Source organism: Sander vitreus, chromosome 13 (assembly GCF_031162955.1).
Source record: "Sander vitreus isolate 19-12246 chromosome 13, sanVit1, whole genome shotgun sequence".
NCBI lineage: Eukaryota > Metazoa > Chordata > Actinopteri > Perciformes > Percidae > Sander > Sander vitreus.
The window spans coordinates 29,733,130-29,756,559 of record NC_135867.1 but is presented as its reverse complement, the minus strand read 5'-3'; the positions used below and the strand labels follow the sequence as shown (position 1 = coordinate 29,756,559).

Here is a 23,430-nt window from a genome sequence, read left to right as displayed (position 1 = left end):
TTTTAATTGCATAACCCATTTATCTCCTAGCACAAACAAGTATGAGACAAGTGACAGCTTATGGAACAGTACATTTTTAAAAGGCATTGCAAAAATGTATTATTTATTTATTTATTTAGTACTAATTTCAACTTAAAATCTATACAATTAACAAAGTATTACATGTGCTACTTGTTACATGAAAAATATAAAGTAACACAATTTGCCACGCTGAAGGTTTATACTGTGTATCGATTCATTCTACATCTCATTGTGATGTGTAACTTGTTTAGCTCGCAATCGGGATAGCTGTAAGCTCAAATCGCTGCCACTTTTAACATCGCGCTCAGTGATGCCTATTAGCAGTCTGTCACAATTCGGCTCCTCCTTCATAACTCTGCTGGCTGAACCAGATGAGACGAGATAGAGTTAACTTTTCTGTTTAGTGTTGCTCCAGAGATTATGGGAAATGTAGGCCTATTGCAGGAAACAAGATGACCAGACACGGGCCTGGCTGTAGCATTAAAATACCTCTTAATTCAAGGTAACTTTCTAGTGTACACATAGGCAACTTTTGATCATTTAGTATAGTACTAGAGCAATCGTCGACATTTCCGACAGCACTTAAAGGCAGCAGAGGGGCTGAGAGTCTGGGCTCAAACTCACAAAAGCTCCTTTGTCATTTTTTTTCTTACTCCTCGATATTCCTTTTTCATCTTTTCTTGTTCATTACTGTGAGATGGGCCTCAAAACTAACACAATAGCCTGATAAACAAACGGACTCACGTCATATTTGTCAGATATAAGTTATTCTTAAAAGACAAAGTTAGCTTCCAAAATGTGACTTTTTGTGTTGAGCGAAAAAACTCGATTTCAAATTTCGCTATGTTTGTGCTTTACTTAGTGCTTGAACTTAACCAATGGTTTAGTCTTGTTAGGCCACTTTTAAAGGCTCGCCTGTTACGCATCTGTTAAATAATAATTAGATTTATTCGATTAAACAGGACGGGAAAGTTTTTTTGGAGCAGGGAAATCCTTCAGTTTCCATTAGCAGGAGAAGGGCGACGAGGAGGGGGGAGGCTGGACATTCTTCTCATACTGCAGAGCAGGCAGGGGGGAGCTTCCTACCACTACTCCTGTACCGCTTCTTTTTTACGGTTAAACATGAAATTTACAGGAAAGGACGAAGACTTTGTGGACGCGAACAAGCTTCTCCCGAAATAGGAATTAAAAATCGCGGCGAGACCCACCATTGACCGGCGGCAGCCAGTTTTATTTTTGTAAAGGGAGATTTTCTGCAGCCCGAGGAACCGCTTCAGTCCCCCAGGAAAAGAGAAAAATAACAAAAGTGATGTTTCGCTGAGTTGGAGGAACGGGAAAGTAAACGGAAGAAACTCCAATGAAAGGTAAAACTGTGCGTTTACTGACATATGGTTATGAACACGTTTAATTATACGGTGTGCCAGTCTTCGCACGCGTATGACTTTAGTGAAAACTTTAAAGGATAATGAACAGGTTTTACAGAGAAAAAGTCTGTGTTTCTCTAGGTTTTGTATCATGAACACTATGAGAACTAAAAGTGGTTTCAGAAAATGATTGTGCTTTATTCATCTTCCTTTATCTAATCTTCATGTCAGTCATACTGGTTTCATACTTCATTCTGTGATGGGTGCTGTAAATTAATTATTTAAAGTGAGTTAACGCTCTGAGGTCTAAGCCATTTTTCCAATATTTGGGTGCTGGTTTCATTGTGTAGTAGGCTAATGCTTGCATAACCTCAACCCTGTTGAGGGATGTCACATGAATGTATAAATTATTACATGACTATATACAAAAGGACAAAAACTACAGAAATGTATTACAATCACACAGACAACAATAATAAACAGGAATTAGCTTTTGCAACTTGTTCTTCTTGTTCAACTTTGTAATCAGGGACAACAAAGAAACACTGTAACTGACACAAATAAAAAGCATTTTAGATTTCTCACAGAAAAGTCTGTACGCTTTTATCCAAAAAAGTAAGTTATGTCATCTCCAATGCATTTCCTGTCTGCTATGAGACATCATGAGGCTAAATCAAACTCACACATTTACACATCCGGGGCTGCTTAAATTACCAACATCTCTGCTCTGAGAATCTATAGATTATTTATTACACAGAATTTATATCATTATTTTAGCTTGTTCGTTCCAGGTTAGATATATGTAGCAGCAAAGTAACACAGTCAGGAAAGTGGAAGCATCTGTAACATTGCAGATGAAAACACCAAAGAAGAAAAAGATAGTCAGGAAGACAGCCTCTGATTGGTTGACACACTCACCTGACAACATTCTGGCAGTCAAAATGTTTGGGTCTAACAGTAAACAGTGGAGTTATCATTCTGGAATTTTTGTGTAAAGTCTCTACACTTCCAGGCTGGATTACAAAGCTTCTAGAAGGCCTAGGATAACACAGAAGGCCTATTTGCAAAGGCCCAGATTCCAATGTAAAAATGTTAAACCCAGTTTGATATCAAGCCAAACACTGGAACGGACCGACATACACATCTGTCTCAGCCTCTTTCGAGGGGGACTGATGAGAGAGCCCATAATGAGAGTGTAGACTCCTGACCACATGGTGGCGGTAATGCGCCTCTAAGCCACGATTTTCCCCCCCGCAGTGAGCTTATAATAACCTCTTTGGTTTAGGTGAGTAAACTAAGCTCCTAAGCTCATTTTCTGAGCTGAAAAAGACAAGTAAACTTTCACTTGTCTTTTTCAGCTCAGTTCTTTCGTCAACTTGAAATCCGAAATGTTTCCATATCGGCGGCGCAGTTTTAGTTTTCTTTGAGACTAACTCTGCCATATATCGTCTTGTCACCCCAAAAACGCATGAACTTTCTAATAAATAAACAATGTGCGCCGTCCCCCCTTCCACCGCTACTGAAATGTGATCTCCTTCATAGCAACGAGTCGGCAGTAAATTGCTGTTAGTTTGTTTTAAGACAATCATAACATTATGTTACTCACGTTGTCATATTGCCTTATTGGGCCATTCCGCCGAACCAGGGCCATTTCCGTCACCAGGACAATGTATGTTTAAATATGCAAAAATCTGTATGAAATTTAGCTATCTATTTTGATATCATTCAACATAAATGTGACATCAAACATTGATGTCAAAATTACATCAAAATGTATTGACATATTTTGATATTTCAATGTCAAGCATCACTCAATTTCAACCTAAATGTACAATGACTGACAACATACACATATTTTGAGATCTGTTATGTTTTTCTTTTATTTTTTTGAGCAGTGTAATACAGTGGGGGCACTATGGATTCATACTTCCAGAGTTCTTCCAGAGAACAAGAAAGCAAACATTAAAATGGGCCCTGTCCATTAACATAACTAACGCTTAGTACCCATCAGTAGTAGGCTACTCTACAGTATATAGACAACTAAAACATAACCCACATTATAGCCTAATCACATGCAGTTGTCAGAGGTGCAGATGTGTACTAATATATGATAATGGATCGAGTCAAACCTTTTGTTAATATCTGTTAATAGTGTCATATGTCAGGATCTCATTTCCCTGCTAGCAATCAGTCCACATTTTGTACTGAATTGTAGAATGTGAACATTCATTCAAAGCCAGAGAGCAGCGATTTCAAAACATCACATTCGTCTGGGCTCTTCCCTATGTAGACTAGTGGTGTCTCATTTCCATGGGGAATATTTTCACCCCTATGTCTTGTTTCGAAGGACATGGTGTAGGGGTAAAACGAAGGGGAAGGGTAAAAACAGAGAAATGGGATTGGGCCTAAATCTACATTGTTGTTTGCAGCAGCTCCTACCTTCCGGCGCCCAGTGCCCCCTCTTCTGTCCGGCGCAGCGCGCAAATGGTTGGCCATCAGGCTACCAATGGAAGCTTCTGTGATGCCGGGTTGTGACTTCTGGATGGCACCTGAAAAATTTAACAGCAATTGCCATTTATCTTGCACATACTGATCAAAATAAAAATCACGTAGAGAATAGAGCTATAGGTGCACAAATAGAAAATATAATTGCCTATCATGACCTTATAAAGTTCCATTCTTCTGAATGGCAGCTTGTCACCAGTCCCATCCATGTTCATTATGGACATGAGGTTATTTGTGAGCACTCTGTCAATAAAAATGGGAATAAACAAAGTTATACATGCTGTACAGCAAGAAATGTGAAATAACGTCCAGAGGTACATGCCTGTGTGTGCACATGTGTGTAGCTAACAGCTAGGCTAACAGTGGGTGCGTCAGACTGAGTTACTGCACACAGACACGAGAAGAGTGTCTCATCGTATCTAGTGCTAACTCTGACTGTGAATAAGCTAATTTCACAAAATGTTGGACGTAGAAATACGTGCTGAAAATGTGTAGAAGAAAATTTTTACAATTTAAAACGTTGGAAAAAGCAAAAACAAACGGTGAAAAAAAGGCGTCAAAAACGTTGAAACATTTTTTTTCAAGGTTGACGGGAAGACAACACAAGGGTTAAGAAAAAAAAAGTCCATACATTTTAAGATATTAACAGCACACCTTCAGAGACTGACCTTTTCATCACATAGTTGACATTTTCCTGCAGGGTAGCTCCACCAATTTTTTACATCTGAGCTGTCTGAAGGAAGAATTTAGCAAATATGCAGAAATGTAATGAGGTACAAGAATATGTGAATAAGATATTGTATGTGGAATAATTACATCTGTTTGCAAAGGTTTGTTTTCCTTTTTCGTAGTAACCTACCATGAGTTTTCGTTTTTCCTCGCTGGTTAGCTGTCTGTTAAGTTGTTGAAGTGTTGTTTAGAACACACTTACTTTTCTCTTCCATTGGGAAGACATCTTCTCTATGGTGAAATCTGTGTTCTCTCTCCCGGCTTGGCGTTTCCATGATCCTGGACCTTGAACGATTGTGTGGTCTTTCCAGGGTGATGGACCTGGAACGATTGTGTGGTCTTTCCAGGGTCCTGGAACGATTATGTGGTCTTTCCATGGTCCTGGAACGATTGTGTGGTCTTTCCATGGTCCTGGACCTGGAATAATTGTTTGGTGTGTGAGGTGTTTCCTGTTTCGGGGACCTGGAACGATGCTGAGGTGTTTCCCTGGTGTGCTCTTGACCAGTCACTTGATGGCTGGAACTGGGCGTGGAGCTGGACTTGGATTTCTTTGGTGGCGGTGGCAGGGACAGGCCTGTTTGATCGCAAACAGTGAGACAATATTAAGCAACTGACTTTACTTAGAAAACTGTACATTTACATGTTGATGTTTTAGTTTAAGATATATGGCCTACTTACCATGTCCTGATGAATTTGCCTCAGAACTTAACTGGTAATTCGGTGGGGTATCATCAATTGCTTCATCTTCATCATCTGTGTAACATATGAAACAGCCACCTTATCGCACTCACAGTACTAAAAGTTTCCTGCTTAAAAGTCTGTGTTAAACACAAACTATTTTGGACCTGCTGCACAACTGTTTCATTATCATACCTTCAACAAAGTCATCAAATGTTTTTTTTTTCCCAATCCTCTTGGGCTTAGAGATGGCCAGCTCATCACCATTACCCTCAGCAGCTGTCGAGAAGTTGTATAACTCGCACTCCTCCCTGTCCACTGGAATGAATGAAAACCATGCATCAACGATAATGATTATGAAGAGTGAAGCAAAGCAAGTCCTGTATTACAGCTTTATGAGAGGAAATTTCCTCCACCTTTCCTCAGGCTTTCGCATCTCTTTTATTGCTTTCAATGCGTCGATGCCAGGTGCCCAGTACACCATATCATCAAGCACCCAGGACTTTGGGATGACTCCTTCCTCTTCTTTATTTCTCTCCCTCCAAACAGCCCGAACCCACATGACAAAACCTTGACAGAGAGTGAACATTTTTAGTCTGGATCCAGGCCAGTGCAAGTACGAGAACTCTCATGTACTGCTATATTGTTGTGCTTATCTATACTTGTCAATGTTACCGACTGAGGCAGGAGGCATCTTGGCGGTGGAGGCTGAGGCAGGACGCAGCTGGAGGATGAGTGAGTATCAGGTAGCAGCACAGTGGTGGAGGCTGAGGCAAGAGGGTGGAGGACAGTGGTTACAGACCTGCGAACTCAGAAGGGCTGAAAAAGGTGACATTTGTGACGACCCCCCCCAGAAGAACATTTGAGATTTCAACACATAAATGAAGCATTCTCCTGTATTTTGAGAAGAACATAAAGGGAAAAGACAACATTAACATTATATGCCCATAGGCAGTCCTGCAAAGTATTCAAGAATGAATATTTCACATTATTATATTATAGGCCTAACAGCTGTTTTGATTTAAGCTGTTTTGCTCCTATTTGGATGGAGAAAATTCTGTATCAATTCTTGTATACAGTTCTTTGATGTATCTGTTTTACATGTATGTACTGCATACATACATATATGCAATACCATGTGTGCCGCTAAAAACAGACCAAACGATGTAAATGTTGACAACTTCGTTCTACTCCATGTAGCATAGGAAATAGAATATACCCTGAGTTGGTTGCCTCACGGTTGGGCGGCAGGCAGACAACTTTACGGTGTAACTTGTGCCTCATGATCAGTTGGCGCTTTGCTCTGCTGAGGTCTCTAACACGAACGATGTTGAGTAGTCTGGAATCACAGGGGTCATCAAAGAAACTCTCTGTGTCATTATGGTGTATCACATCATAAACCAAAGAGCCGTCTGAACATTTTTCCTTCACAAAGGCAAAATCCTCATTGTCCAGAAGGAAACAGCCATCCCTTAATGTGGTAGATACATGAGTGAACGTCTCTTTGGCTACATGTCTGGGTTTCGTTGACTTCTCTAACTCTGTTAAGCGTTTGGCAACCTGGGCAATAGGATTTTGACTTTGGAATTTTCTTCAGTGTCTGGAGGTAATTTTCAAATGGAAAGCTTGAAACATTGTTCAGGGAACACTGGAAATGCTCAACATCGTCTGGCAGGTGTACACAGCAAAGGTTTTCCCATAAATCTCTTCAGACTTGTCAACGAAGTACACAGTCAAATCTCTGGCATACCTTAAATACTCATTTCGCAGTACATCATCAGAGTTTAACAGAATTGACATGATGACTGTGAGTGCAAGAAAATGTTTGTAGACAGTAGGTGCAAGAACTTCCCTTAACTGTATTAATTCTGTGGCCTTCCACCTGTCAAGTTCCTGCAACTGCAATGGCTGGCGAGCAAACTCCCTTGGCAACTTTCCATTCAATGATTTCAGATGATCTGAAATCCTGCTCCTTTGTTGAAATGACAACTTGCATGTAGGAGCATCACATATGAATGCTTTCACAGACAGTTGAAGTGCTTTGCCTCCATGAACAATGCCGTCTTGCTGCAACTGCTGCAGCTCCTGGAGAAAGTCACTTAAGTACTCTTCCACTGAATTTGGTTTAGCAACTCCACAGTAGAGGGCCACAATGAAAGGAGCAAAGTCATGAAAGTTGCAGAGTATGGGCCACATTTGCAAGTTGGAGGATTTAAAAAGGGGCACACCATCAATGTTAAAGCACAAATGTAGGTGCTCAACGATTCCTGGAGGCTGAGACAAAACTTTTAATATGCCAGAAGCAACACCAAAGTAGGCATCGTGTCCACCACATTTTTCAACTGTTGCCACTTTCTTTGGTGTTTGCAACAGTGTTCGGGAATCCTTTGGGAGCCGATCTCCAGCATCTCATTAAGAGCAGTTCGCTTGCAGCTGTTCCTGGTGGCCCAGACTGCAAGCTCCTCACCCAGATCAGGAACGGTTTCTTCTGAGGACTCATCTTACAGAATTTGGGTTTCTGAGTCAGACGATAGCACCACATCAATATCTGAGTGATCAGGTGACAATGAAGATGACAAAACCTCCTCATCCAAACTCCCCAGCATTCCATCCTCCTTACTTGCATTTTCAGCCAGTGCAAGGACTTCGCATTACGCTTCCTCCAGTTCCTTAGATATGCCATCACACTGCAGCGATGCTGCAAGAAATGTTTTAATTATAAAGCAATTTAGTAGTGCTGGGCAGTATACCGTCTCACGTTAGGTTGGATCAAAAACAAACTTCACAGGCTAAGTTTATATTGAATTTGTCGTGGTAACATATGCACGTGAAACCGGCCAATTTCCGACTGTAGCCGGCTAACCACAGACTGACAATTGTATACCAAAGGGTATTTGGCTTAGCATTTGCTTACCGACCTAGGTTGTTACAGCTGCTTGTCAATATTGACTACTCATGCAGGGCATGAAGCCTATAGCTATAGGCTACTATTAATATTGACACAACACTATCATTGTGCTGTCACCTGCTACTCAGTCACCACCGCACTGTTGCCACCTGCTACACCTATAGCCCCCAACCACCATTGGGCTGCCTTAGCCTTCACCACACTGCTGCCACCTTGCGCCTGCAGGGCCACACGCGGTCCTGGAGCCCTCGAGGGATCCAGAGCTGCCACTCACTCAGCCTCCACCACCATTGGGCTTCCGCTTGCCTCAGTCTTCACCACCGAGCTGCCACAGTCAATTTGAAAATGGCCCAACTCGAGGGGCAGCACCAAGCATGCATTTGAAAATAACACTGTGCGCAATTGGATAACACTACGACCAATGCTTACTGACTTCGACGTTGCAGCGCTGTCGTCATCTATTAAGCACGCCTCTGGCCCGCCTATATCAAATACACCGATGTGATTAGAGCAGCTCGGCTCCACGGGCATGGGTAATGAGCATCATTACTGATTGCCAGTGACTCGGTGAGCAAATTCACATTGTGCTCTCGCGAGAACTCTGGATTTCCAGGGTAAAATTCTGTAGCATCGGTATAAAACCTCTAAAATCTCTAAAAACAATCACAAATAGGGCAGTTCATCAATTGTGGTTTGGAACTAGGCCTACTGCACCTGGATTGATAAAAAGTCATGTAGGTGCAAACATCTCACCTGGCTACTTGTATTTGGGAAGAGCAAAAGCTATCAGCATGATGATGTTATTTGGTTGTTGTTGTTGTTGTTGTAGAACAAGGAAAGGAATATGTAAAATGTCATTGGACAGTATATGGATGGCTGCCATTGCAACTTATCTATTATTCAAATCTGTGACTGCTTCCGGTGCTGGTACGCTGAAAAAAATTTAAAATATTTCACATGCTTAGGAAATAATTTTACATTCAATCATTGTTAATTTGTTAACTCCTTATTAAAATAAACACTTCTTACAAAATGGTACAATTCAAGTGTTATTAGTCATAATATGGATATTTTATTACTACAAGAACATACATTTTTCAAGGAGATTATTCACATAGACATAGTAGGCAATGTTTACCATAAGGTTGCAACTAACAATTATTTTGGTAGTCGACTAATCTGTCAATTATTTTTTTTATTAGTCAATGATTATTTCTGGGGAACCCTTGTAAAAAACAACAAAAAACTGATGCATTTAGTCCAAGTTAACTAGAACAAGTTGCTAAAAAATAAAGTGAATGGGTGTCCAACTCTTGAAATAGCATGCATCTCCTTCCATGCAACCCCCCGCCCCACCCCCACCATTTTCCCCATGCTTAACAGTAGTGTAATATATAGATATACACTTTAAGATTATTTGAAGTAGCTGCATAACTAGGGTGACCAGATTTCCCGGAACTAAAACTGGGACACTTTTGCGCGTGACTGTAGTGCTTGTACACATAGTGTTTCCTTTAGGATTTTTTTTAGCAGTGGGGGCAGATGTGTCGGATCCCCAGTCCCGCGCCCCGCCGCCAAATGTTTTACGTATTGAACGGAACTGACACTTCGCTGCAACACAAACAATATATATTTATTCACCTCTATTCACACACAATGAGGCATATTTTCAGTTTTAGTTCAGAAACCAAAACCCAAAGTATGAAACCATTCATAATGAAACTAATTGCATCTTTGCCTCAGTGGCAAAGCTGAGCTAGGAAAATTTGTTTGGTCGTCAAATGCGCATACTTTAACGTAGCAAAATTCCTTGAGTAACTTTTGGTCACGTCCATCTGGAGATGCTACGTACCAGGTTTCGTGCTGATCCGTCGCACGGCCTCGGACGAGTTCGAAAAAGTTCGTATTGTGCGAAATTTAAGCAGAAATGGGCGTGGCCTATAGCATGTGATTCAGCTTGATTCAAGGAACACGTGGATGTAAGGATTTTTAATGTGCGATGTGTAATGTAGGAGTTAAATGCAAAACACATAGGGCCACCTAGTGGTCCACGTGTAATTTTTGGTAGGTGTGGTCCATGACCCATTGTCTATCTACCCTGTAAATTTAAAGTTGTTCACGTTAGTGTAAGTAGTAAATTTAGACGTGGGTCCCATAGGCCACGCCCACGTTGACCCCTCAGTTCCCCACTCTAGGGTTGGCCTCAGGAGTGGCCCTAGATGGTACCCAACACATTTTGTAAAAATCGGATGAGCGGTTCATGAGATATAAACTTTTTGTACTTGTAGCGCCCCCTAGTGACCGATTTTCGTAAAACGCGAGAGTGACCTCCAGAGGGTCACGACAAACAAGAATCTAAAGTTTGACGTTGATAGCATTTATTTTGGCTGAGATATTGCAAAGTTGCTGTTTTCATAGTGAGCTACACAAATTAGTTTGTGCGTAATATGCGCAATTTTTATCCTATCAAAATCATTTCTATTAACCTTTTGTCAGACCCATCTGGAAATGCTACCTGCCAAATTTTGTGCCGATTGGTTGCAGGGTCTAGGAGCAGTTAGAAAAAGTAGTTTTTTTGATAAATCACATTTTTCACTATAAAAGTTTAGGCGGAAATGGGCGTGGCCTATATCACGTGATTCAGTTGGATCCAGGGAACGCGTGGATGTATGGTTTTTGAATGTACGGTGTGGGAGTTATAGGGCCAAGGGCAAGGGCAGGTGTGGTGGTTGAAGGAGCAGGGGAGGTGGTCAAGTTGTTGCAAACGGCGTCATAGGCACCGATTTATGTTTTCCTCCGTGGGTGCTCGCAGGCGCGCGCCCTTTAAAAAAGAAAAAAAGGGTAGTCAAACATTCTTTGCATTTCAGCCGAAACTCATCTGTGTAATATTTAGTTTTTTATTGCTTACATGTTAGTAAATAATTTACATATAGACTGTTCATTGAAGTTTGTGGCAATTGTTAGAGAGAATTAATAGACTTAAAGTAATAGGTGCTTTCGTGTAAATGTCAAAACAATTAGCAGGACACCGCAGGGAATCGAACCCCATCCCAGTAAACCAGGAGTACCATTACCGGTGCCTTTTGCTTTTTTTGACCCAACGTGGAAGGTAAAGCAAAACTTGCATTAGCAACAGCATAGAAGTAGGAGTATTTAATATTATGGCATACATTTACTATATTTGGTTCTAAGAAATTTAGATAAATATATCATTTGCAGTTTTGAATAAGTGCTAAATATGAACTAAATGTTTATTAATATACGTTTTAGTTAAACATGCTGTTGTAATGCAGTAAAATAAACCATATTTAAATTATGATCATGCAGCTAAAGTAGGCTATGACAAATTTATAGTTTAAAAATGTAGAGCATAAAAATCTTAAAAGAATGTTGACAGGATGATTTGAATTTGAAAAGACATTAAGCAGGATGGACATTTTAGGTTAACTCTGGGACTTTGATGGATGGATTAGCTGTGTAAATCAAAACCATGAAACCATGAATTGTATGTAATTGTATGGATTTATTTTGGGCAGCAAAAACTTTTAGGACTGAAGTTTTATTTCATGCAATGCTATGCCCTTATGACAGAAACGGTTCCTCCTCAAGTGCATAATCAGTCTAGTCCTAAATGAAAAAGCTCACTATAAACCCCCCTCCCTTCCTTCATGGTAATATATTTTCCACTTTCAGAGAGAGAGAGATTTTAAGTAGATAAGAAACCCATACAAATACATTCGTGATAACTGTAGTATGTTGATATTATCTCTACATTTACTATTGCAGGATCTATAGTAACTCAAAAAACTAACCTGTTGTACATCGTCTTCCTTTTTGGACATGAGGTGCGTCCACTGCAGCTTTGCAACTTGATCCTAAAACAACAATAAACAAGTTGGTTAAGTACATTTAGATAACAACTGTCTTATGGATTCAAACATTTTCACACACCATTACTGTTAATAATGTTACAAACCTTTACGGTGTCCAGTAGTGTAGGCCATTCATTACCATCAGGATGGGAAGGGCTGGATGATGTCACTGATGCCTTCTCCTCAAAATAAAAACAAAGACTGTTACACGACCACCATATTCACTTAATACAATTAAAGCTACTAACAGTTTTATGTATCAAAATCTGTTACAACCATGTTACAATGCGTTACCTTCCCAGGGTGCTCCAATGGCTGATTCGATGAAGGTATCCTGACCTCCTTCAGAGCCACTGTAGCAAGACTGGCAGACGATGTACCAGGAAGTTCCATTGATGTAGTAGCCTTGTCCTATAAACAATCAAGATCATTAACCTCTAGACACATAACTATATACAATCAAAAAAGGTTGCATGTCTCTAACAGACTAGAGTAACTGTACAAAAACATTTCAAAAGAAGTAAAAGGCACACCTGCTGCAAAAGCGCTGTCTTCTTGGTAGCAAACTGATGGTGGCGACATTCTTTCACTGCCTTCTAACAGATAGAAAAACAATAATATAAACAACGTTGCTTTTTAGACAATGTGTTTGCAACGTAACCTCAGCTTTTAACCCCTTACCCAAAAGAAAAACCAAATACAGTATTGAACTAATCTTCGGACCCTTTGGACAAGGTGTGGACACAGCAGCAGGGATGTGAATGGTGCCATTGCCCAAAGTTTGAAGAAGGTCCTTACTAAACCACACAGGATTTAGCACGATGGAAAATTCCTTCATGTCCTCCTGACAAGGACAGAAAACAGTCAAGTTTGAATTACAAATTGTGTTACCTAAGATCATATTTGAGTAAAAAAGTAATAACTTACAGTATATTACAAAAATATATACAATATAGAACAAAAAAATGACTAACCTTATTCTGAATCTTTTTCTTTGTGGGTGAAACACCAGACTTGTCAGCTGGTCGGGACCTCTACAAATACAATTCAAAACCTATTAAAATGTATTAAAATACTGAAAAATATGTTTAACAATATAAACACTGAGAAATATATGAAAATACAGAAGAAAAAAAAACATTTTATTACCTTCATGCCAAGTCCAACATCTGTCCAGCCATCTTCTGAGTGTCGCGATGCAGCAACCCTGGGGGAGGACCTTTGAGGGACCCTTCGACGGACCATTGGCACTTGATTTGGCTTCAACACAAAAACCTGGAGATAAGACGCCATAAACAGAGAATGCACTAAGATTAAGTTATTAAACTTGTTTCCCAAGATCACATTTAAGTAAAATCTAATAACTTACGGTATATTACAAAAATAGATTCACTATATAACAAAAATCAACTAACCTCCTCCCACTGAACTTGCCTCTTCTTGGCAGGAACACCAGACTTGCCAGCTGGTTGAGACTTCTGCAAATATAAATATATTTAGCAACAATACTGGAAAATATATTTAACAACATAAACAATGGGACATTTATGAAAATACTACAAAAAACATTAGCACTGTATTACCTTCCTGCCTGGTCCAACAACTTTCCAGCCAATTGGTGCTGGATCTTGCTTTGGCACAAAAAACTGGAAATAGCAGGCCATGTACAGAGCATTCACCAGGATTGGCATTCCATGATTGTCGCTGAGATTAATCTAAATAAATGAAGAATCACTTTAGACAACAGTTTCCACAATAAACTTGCATCGGTCTAATTTAACGTGTTAAATCCACTACAGGGAACTGAACATCACACTTATACATATACCATAAAATAGCTGATCAAACTCACCCCATCTTTGCTCCACAGCTTAAGGTTATTTAACGGGAACCTCTCATCAACAGAGTAGTAGGTAATACCTTAGAAATGAAGAATAGAATAATTAGGCATTTATTTAAAATGTCTGCTTAAAATGCATATCATCCTGTAAACCTGCACACAAATACATTATTTGTCTTCACATACCCAACGGAGCTGCAACACGATGGTACTCGTCACGATAATGCTGTTGTACCTCCAGGTCAATGTTCAAACGCGGTGGGAAGTCGACAACAAAGACCTTAACATATACAATAGAGTTGAGACTTATACTACAAATACAAGAATGGTATTACAGAAATTATAAAAATAATACAACATAAAAAAGAGCTTAGTTTGCGGAAATCCGCCGCTGCTTCAGCGTACACAAATACAGATAGGATTGGAGATGAAAAGTTTAACTTACACGTAACCGCGATCAGCTTCGTGGGAAATTAAGAATCATTGTCACCGACATAACCAATCACACTATGAGGTAACCCAAGCCAAGTCCCAATTCAACAATAGCGCAAACACACAGGCACACACCCACCAGTATCTAAGAAGCTCATTAAAAAAGTCAGGTCCCCACGGCCCACACACAACAACAACAACATGGCTGCTCACTTGTAAACAGTAGTGAAATAAATAATGACAGTTAAGCTCTCCTGTCTTATTTGTGTCTCACTAAATCAGTTGATGACACAGACATGTAGCTACAACTTCTTTTGTGTGGAAATATTTTACGCTGTTTATTGTGGTTATCAACTGGTATTGCTAACAATGGCTAACCACGTGTAGCATGTTAACCAGCTAGGTAAGCCAAGTCCCAATTCAACAATACAATTTACCGTTAAAAAGTAAACTTACTTTGCGTCCGAACAATGACTGATGTAGAATAAGGTGTAGAAAAGCGCTGTATCTTAAAAAAGAAGTCTCTCCCAAGAAAGTAATCCACAAAAGGTACCCTGTTAGTCACAAGAACCTGTATCTGGTTCACTGAGTGTTGACAGACAATAGGCAACGTTGAAACGGAGTCAAAACCTTATATGAACGTGATGTTGTAACGTAACCCTGTGACGTAAATCATCCCTCCAAAGAACAGGGTTCGAATCCCACCTTATCCAAACAAATAGTCCTATATTTATATTTCAGAATATTATGCTACAGCATGTCTGTATTACACAAAACAATTATATATACCTCCTTAACCATTTAATGTTACATCTAATTATAGATAAATAGGTAAATATATAGATAGATAGATAGATAGATAGATAGATAGGATTTTGGAATTTATGTAGTAGAATTGTCATGTTTTGACCTGCCACTACCATATATTCCTGAACTAGAAGGTAAACCATTAGAAAAAGACACTAGGGAAAAGTCAATCCCCTATTAAAAACACACCAAAGGTCCTGGAATGGACGCACATAACACTGTCCTTCCCTTACTTCAAAATAACACATTTGTCCTGTTATTAATAGGAGAATAAGCTCTTTCCAACTGGAGGTGTACATTAGTAGCAACTATAATCAACATAAATGCTGTTTAACCTATAACTCAGTGAATGTAAATGAGAAATATGCGATGGGAATTTACTACAACAAATATAGTTCACACATTGTGATACTTCCTATTGCCTCACAGCCAAACTACTATGGATTCCACTTTCACATTAATGTAGGTCTGCAAGTAAAACTCACTGTTCTGAAGAAGGACTACAGAAAGGCATCATGATACATATTACTTCATTACCATTATACCATTTTTTCCTTCCCTATGATTTCTCTATCATGTTTATAACTATAGTTTTTAGTTGTGCTTTTTAAATATCCCTCAATATCAGCTGCAGCAGCATAACTGCGTGGTTGGAAACAATTACAGTTACTGATATTCTTGTCTATTTTATATTTAATATATCACATTACAATATATTTTTGTTTTCTAATTCATAACTTTGACAAACATGTATGCTATATACAGTAAGTAAACAATACACTACTTAACCACTTAATTTAAAACAGCTAAGTAACTAAAGACATATTTTAAAAACATCAGGTTATCATATTTATCAGGTTCTCTTAAAAATCCAGTCCAAATTTATAGTTACCCACATAGAGCCAGATTTTGTTTGAGGTTTCTGCCTGAATAAAGAAGATTTTCATCAACACCGTTGCACCAAATGCTCAATATACCCACTATACTATATACAGTACACTACATTTGTTATACATACTGTATATCTGACTCTTGTAGCAGAGACACTGTATATATTTCAAGGTGAAAAGATAGAGCACTTATTTTCTGCGGTAAATACTACCTAACACACAATTAAATGTTAATTTCAAACAAAAAAACATGTTTTATACTTAATAAATTATTCCCTACACCTGTCTGTATTTAAGTCACACAACATTCTAAATGACAATTACACACATATTCTGTCAAGATAAACCGGCCCCGCACCCGCCCCACCCCAACTAAAAACACCAGTGAAAATCGTTATCGTTAAAAAATGTATTAAAAGAACTATTACAAACTGTACACTACTAATATAAATAACAAACAATGAAAAATATTACAAAATATTTTTTAAGTCCGGGGCAACCTCTAGCTCACCCAGTAACAACATTCGCTACATATAGAGTCTTTTGCAGCAGCCCAGGTCTGAATCTGAGCTGCAACCCTTTGCTGCATGTCATCTTGCATGTCTCTCCCCACTTCCTGTCTATCCACAGTCACTATATAAAAAATAGGAAAACCCCAAAAAATAATCTTCAAAAAACTGTGTAATGCTGTTGTACTTCCAGGTCAACGTTCAAACGCGGCGGGAAGTCGACAACAAAGACCTTAACATATACAATAGAGTTAAGACTTATACTACAAATACAAGAATGGTATTACAGAAATTATAAAAATAATACAACATAAAACAGAGCTCACCTAACAAATGTTGATGATGCTGTCCAGTAGTTTCCGGAAATCCCCCGCTGCTTCACTGATGGTTTGGTTAGCAGTGAGGTTGTTGCTAGGTGCCAAGAGACAGATAGCATCTGGGATCTGGGGGAGAAAAGTGTTGTCCAACTCTGCCCTCAGGTCTGCAGCAGAGCCCCCAGGCGTAGACATTAAGCCAAACGACAGCTGAGCATCCTTTGACTTTGGCATCGGAACAATCTCGTCAACTATAGCCCGCAGATGCGAATCGCCAACAATCAGAATGAACTGTAACAAGAGAAAGATTTGGTCAAACACACACAACTACATTTCTCATCACATATAGAAAGTTTTAATGAACTTAAAAATACCTTCTTGACTGGGACCTCTGGAGGAATGATGAGCTTGTGTTGTTTTCCTGTAACCTTTGACCGTGTCCATTCGCTGACTCGGTGACGAACCCCCATACTACAACCTATTAACGAAAAACAATAAGCAAATTAACTTTTAATTTACCTTTTATAAAGCAGCAATTGAAAAAAATTAAATAAACATTTTATACCCTGGCAACACACATGTATACATACATGAATACTTACATGGTTCACATGAGCCACCACGTGGCACCAGAATCACTTAAGGAGTGGGAAGCTGAGGAGTGTTCCGCTTTGCGTACTTCAACTTGCCAGCCAAAGAGCGACGATAACCTTTTCCTCTAGGCATCTACAGAAATGCAAATACATCAAAAGGTTAGATCTATATCACAATAACCATATTCAAACATAAAGAGACCAAGCAAACATGCAAAGAGACACATAGAAACAAAGCCAGACAGCTGACCACACACACACACACACACACACACACACACACACACACACACTTAATTCAATAAATTATTATTATGTCTTAAATCCACCAGCCATTTCCATATTATACCAACATTTGCAGCATCCTGTGCCTTTGTGGAAGTGAATTCCCCACCCTGGCTATAGTATCTCACAAAAGTGAGTACACCCCTCACATTTTAGTAAATATTTCATTATATCTTTTGATGGGACAACACTGAAGAAATTACACTTTGCTCCAATGTAAAGTGTTAAGTGTAACTCAACACACAGCCATTAATGTCTAAACCGCTGGCAACAAAAGTGAGTACACCCCTATGTTAAATTCCCATAGAGGCAGGCAGAGTTTTATTTTTAAAGGCCAGTTATTTCATGGATCCAGGATACTATGCATCCTGATAAAGTTCCCTTGGCCCCCACATCAACACATACCCTTCACCATACCTAGAGATTGGCATGGGGTACTTTCCATAAAATCATCTCTTAATGCAAATCAAACCAGCTATTAGGCTAACTGAAATAAAACCATGCCAATCTCTAGGTTTTGCCAGCGGTTTAGACATTAATGGCTGTGTGTTGAGTTATTTTGAGGGGACAGCACATTTACACTGTTATACAAGCTATACACTTAATACTTTACATTGTAGCAAACAGTGTAATTTCTTCAGTGTTGTCCCATTAAAAGATATCATGAAATATTCACTAAAATGTGAGAAGTGTACTCACTTTTGTGAGATACTGTACATATAGCAACACAGCCACACACATAACACGCACATACAGCTACACATGACCAGACACACAAAAAGAGACACTGACAAACATAACCAGACACACACACACACACACACACACACACACACACACACACACACACACACACAAAGAAAGTCCGTTCATTCGCATTCGGAGATGCCTATTTTGACTGGGAAAATGGCGGATAGTGTAAACAACTGCTAACGTGAGTTGCTCAAAACCTTTTTTAGTAGCTAAACTCTGTGAACACAAACAATGTTGTCAATGCTTTGGTTAAGGTGTAGAGCCCCTGGTGATACTTGAAGCAAAGTCTCATGTTGTGTCCAGCCTTCTTAGTGTTTTAAAAATAGCTATTTTGAGGCTAGCATAAAAGTGCCTCTAGCACTCCCATTCAAAAGGCCATTTGACCAAAAAACGAAAATACAGTACATCTTAAAAGTGGCGATTCTGTCCTAAATATGCTTTTAAACGAAAGTTTGACTCGGGTACATTCACAAAAAGACCCTATGTTGCATTTTGGCGAGAGTTACGCTTTAACATATACAAAAGGAACAAAATTAAAACATGGTATAGCTAGCTAGCTAGCTAACTAACGCTAGCATGATAACAGGTAACAATGGACCTCACATTAACTAGGTAACGTTCAAGTCCGGTAACACAACCAACGCATTTACAATTAAAAGTAAACTTACCTTAATAAGACAAGTAGTTAAACTTATAGAAAAGCTCTGTAGTTCTGTGAAAAAAATCCACTGTAACCGACAAATACTGTAGATCTCAAAACCCACGTCTATACATTAACGTGTTCCAAATAATGAGTATTACTCAAATGCGAAGCCACGTCATAACAACATCACGATCGTGACGTAATTCCATTTCTGGGACAGAAAACACGATTGATTTTGTAGTAACGATTTTAATCATCAACCATACATTCTAAACTATCACTATGGCTTAAGAAGTTTGTTTATTGTAAAAAAACAAAGGTAGGAGGCAAACATCAGTAAATATTGAGAAGTGTGAGCTGCAAGGTCTGTGATACATTCCCATTGCAAATATGCCATTAACATTGAGTAAATTGAGTATAGAGCATCGTAGTGGGCTGTTGAACAACGACCTCAAGTTATTTGCTGATAACATTTAATTTGGCTGAGATATGATATGATACGTGTGTGGTAGCTAGCTAGGAAAATTTGTTTGGTCGTCAAATGCGCATACTTTAACGTAGCAAAATTCCTTGAGTAACTTTTGGTCACGTCCATCTGGAGATGCTACGTACCAGGTTTCGTGCTGATCCGTCGCACAACCTAGGACGAGTTCAAAAAAGGTGGTATTGCGCGATATTGCGGAAAGAAATTTAAGCAGAAATGGGCGTGGCCTATATCATGTGATTCAGCTTGATTCAAGGAACACGTGGATGTAAGGATGTTTACTGTGCGATGTGTAATGTAGGAGTTAAAGGCAAAAAAAAATTATAGTGCCACCTAGTGGTCCACATGTGTAATTTTTGGTAGGTGTGGTCCATCAGCCATTGTATATCTACCCTGTAAATTTAAAGTTGTTGACGTTAGCATTAGTAGTAAATTTAGACGTGGGTCCCACAGGCCATGCTCACTTTGACCCATCAGTACCCCACTCTAGGGTTGACCTCAGGAGTGGCCCTAGATGGTACCCAACACATTTTGTAAAAATCGGATGAGGGGTTCTTGAGATATAAACTTTTTGTACTTGTAGCGCCCCCTAGTGGCCAATTTTTGTAGTGGTGGAAGTGGGTCAATTGTTGCGCCTGAGGTCCTTGCGGAGTTCTGGACCATTCCTGAAAATGCCAACCCCCCACCATGTATGGTTTAGGCTGTAGTCGGAGTTTTAGGCAGAAAAGAATAATCAAAACAATAGGGTTCTACAGCCCTGCTGTAAGAACGGCATAGCTTTGCTATTGCCCGTTCTTGCAGACTCGGGCTTGGACCCCTAATAAAAATCAGTAGAAAAACAATAGGGTTCTACAGCCCTGCTATAAGAACGGCATAGCTTTGCTATTGCCCATTCTTGCAGACTCGGGCTTGGACCCCTAATAAAAATCAGTAGAAAAACAATAGGGTTCTACAGCCCTGCTATAAGAACGGCATAGCTTTGCTATTGCCCATTCTTGCAGACTCGGGCTTGGACGCCTAACTAGAACTGCAAGCAGTTATGACGGGGCCCAAGCCACCCACACCAGTCGCCCCCGACGCCCCGGGGAGCGCATGGAAGCGGAACCCGAAGCACGGCGGCCTGGAGGCAAACGTCGGTAAATATCGAGAGGCGTGAGCCGCGACGTCTGCGGTACGACGCCATTGCAAACGTAGCGGTCAACAGTTCACCTCCATTTATATACAGACTACCTTTAATGATGAAATACGGATAGAATTGGAGATGAAAAGTTCAACGGACACGTTACCGCGATCAGCTTCGTGGGAAATTAAGAATCAATGCCACCGACATAACCAATCACACTATGACAGACTCTCCACTTAGCACCAACTGCAATGTTTAACTGTAAATGAATGTAGCCTACTGGCAGTCTGGCACACATGGGTGCTCGGTATTTTCATCGACGCTTATGAATGGTGTTGATTTTGGATTGAAAAAGTGAGAGAAAAGAGTTGCATTTGTCCACTGTGAAAGTTGTAGAAACTTTGGCAGGTGGCTTAAGAAGTTTGTGTCTTGTAAAAAATTAAAGGAGCACGCAAAAGTGAAAACCAAAACCTAACGGTAGGAGGCAAACATCAGTAAATATTGAGAAGTGTGAGCTGCAAGGTCTGTGGTACATTCCCATTGCAAATATGGCATTAACATAGAGTAAAAGGGCCAAAACACGTCTACGTTGATTATAGCGCCCCCTAATGGCCGTTCTTCGCCAAATTTGGTACAGAGCATCGCAGTGGGATGTTGAACAACGATCTCAAGTTCCTTGCTGATAACATTTAATTTGGTCGAGATATGATATGATACGTGTGTGGTAGGTAGCTAGGAAAATTTGTTTGGTCGTCAAATGCGCATACTTTAACGTAGCAAAATTCCTTGAGTAACTTTTGGTCACGTCCATCTGGAGATGCTACGTACCAGGTTTCGTGCTGATCTGTCTCACGGCCTAGGACGAGTTCGAAAAAGTTGGTATTGCGCGATATTGCGGAAAGACATTTAAGCGGAAATGCGCGTGGCCTATATCATGTGATTCAGCTTGATTCAAGGAACATGTGAATGTAAGGATTTTTTAATGTGCGATGTGTAATGTGGGAGTTAAAGGCAAAAAAACATAGCGCCACCTAGTGGTCTACATGTGTAATTTTTGGTAGGTGTGGTCCCTTGTCTATCTACACTGTAAATTTAAAGTTGTTCACATTAGTGTAAGTAGTAAATTTAGACGTGGGTCCCATAGGCCACGCCCACTTTGACCCCTCAGTACCCCACTCTAGGGTTGGCCTCAGGAGTGACCCAATTGGATGAGCGGTTCATGAGATATAAACATTTTGTACTTGTAGCGCCCCCTAGTGGCCAATTTTTGTAAAACGCGTGGGTGACCTTCAGAGTGTCATGGTTAACAAGAATCTAAAGTTTGGCGTTGATGGCATTTATTTTGGCCGAGATATGGCAAAGTTGGTGTTTTCATAGTTAGCGCCACAAATTTGTTTGTGCGTAATATGCGCAATTTTTATCCTATCAAAATTCTTTTTATTAACTTTTTGTCCGGCCCATCTCGAGATGCTACCTGCTACATTTCGTGCCGATCGGTCACACGGTCTAGGAGGAGTTTGAAAAAGTAGGTTTTTGATAAATCGCGACTTTTCACGCATAAAAGTATATCACGTGATTCAGTTGGATCCAGGGAACGTGTGGATGTATGGTTTTTGAATGTACGGTGTACGGTGTGGGAGTTATAGGGCCAAACGTGTTTTTTCTTCTATAGCACCACCTAGTGGTGTAAGTGGATGAATTGTTGCGCCTGAGGTCCTTGCGGAGATCTGGACCATTCCTGAAAATGCCAACCCCCCACCATGTACGGTTTAGGCTGTAGTCGGAGTTTTAGGCGGAGAAGAATAATAATCAGTAGAAAAACAATAGGGTTCTACAGCCCTGCTGTAAGAACGACATAGCTTTGCTATTGCCCGTTCTTGCAGACTCGGGCTTGGACCCCTAAAAATAAAAATCAGTAGAAAAACAATAGGGTTCTACAGCCCTGCTGTAAGAACGGCATAGCTTTGCCATTGCCCGTTCTTGCAGACTCGGGCTTGGACCCCTAAAAATCAGTAGAAAAACAATAGGGTTCTACAGCCCTGCTGTAAGAACGGCATAACTTTGTTATTGCCCGTTCTTGCAGACTCGGGCTTGGACCCCTAAAAATCTGTAGAAAAACAATAGGATTCTACAGCCCTGCTGTAAGAACGGCATAGCTTTGCTATTGCCTGTTCTTGCAGACTCGGGCTTGGACCCCTAATTATGAACCTGAAAATGAGCATAATATGGCCACTTTAACATGAAGTATACCACTGCTTGAGTGCAGTAAATCAATGGGAAACATACATGTGTACAGACAAGGCTAGCAGCAGCGCTGCGTCAGACACATTTCTGGTGTGCAAAGACAGAAAAATCCACGCAGCCGCCATGCAACTGACACGCAACAGAAACGCAACGCTCACGCCACGCAGTCAGTTTGTGGCCAGCCTAAGCCTTAGCCTAACATTAGCTCTCCTCTCTTTGTTTATAGTCTTAACCCCGCCTGCCTGCACTTCCAGGCGAAGCTGTGTTGATAGACCTTGGCAGTGCTGTTGTATTCGGTCTCGTCACAAAATCAATTGCATTTTTACTTAGTCTTGTCTCGGTCTCAGACAAAAAGGACGGGATTTTTTAACTGCGGGAAATCACTTGCTTGACTAATGTCAGCTCTGACATTTGCTACATGCTGCGGTACCGACTG

At 40.1% G+C, this 23,430-nt stretch overlaps 1 long non-coding RNA gene across 1 annotated transcript in view; it reads left to right on the top strand.

Moving 5' to 3' along the window:
- Positions 1-529: 529 nt before the first annotated feature.
- Positions 530-23,430, top strand: part of LOC144527526 (uncharacterized) — a 29,085-nt gene continuing 6,184 nt past the window's right edge. The window contains exon 1 of the long non-coding RNA XR_013502829.1: positions 530-1,385. This is a non-coding gene — a long non-coding RNA (uncharacterized LOC144527526). The remainder of the gene's footprint in view (positions 1,386-23,430) is intronic.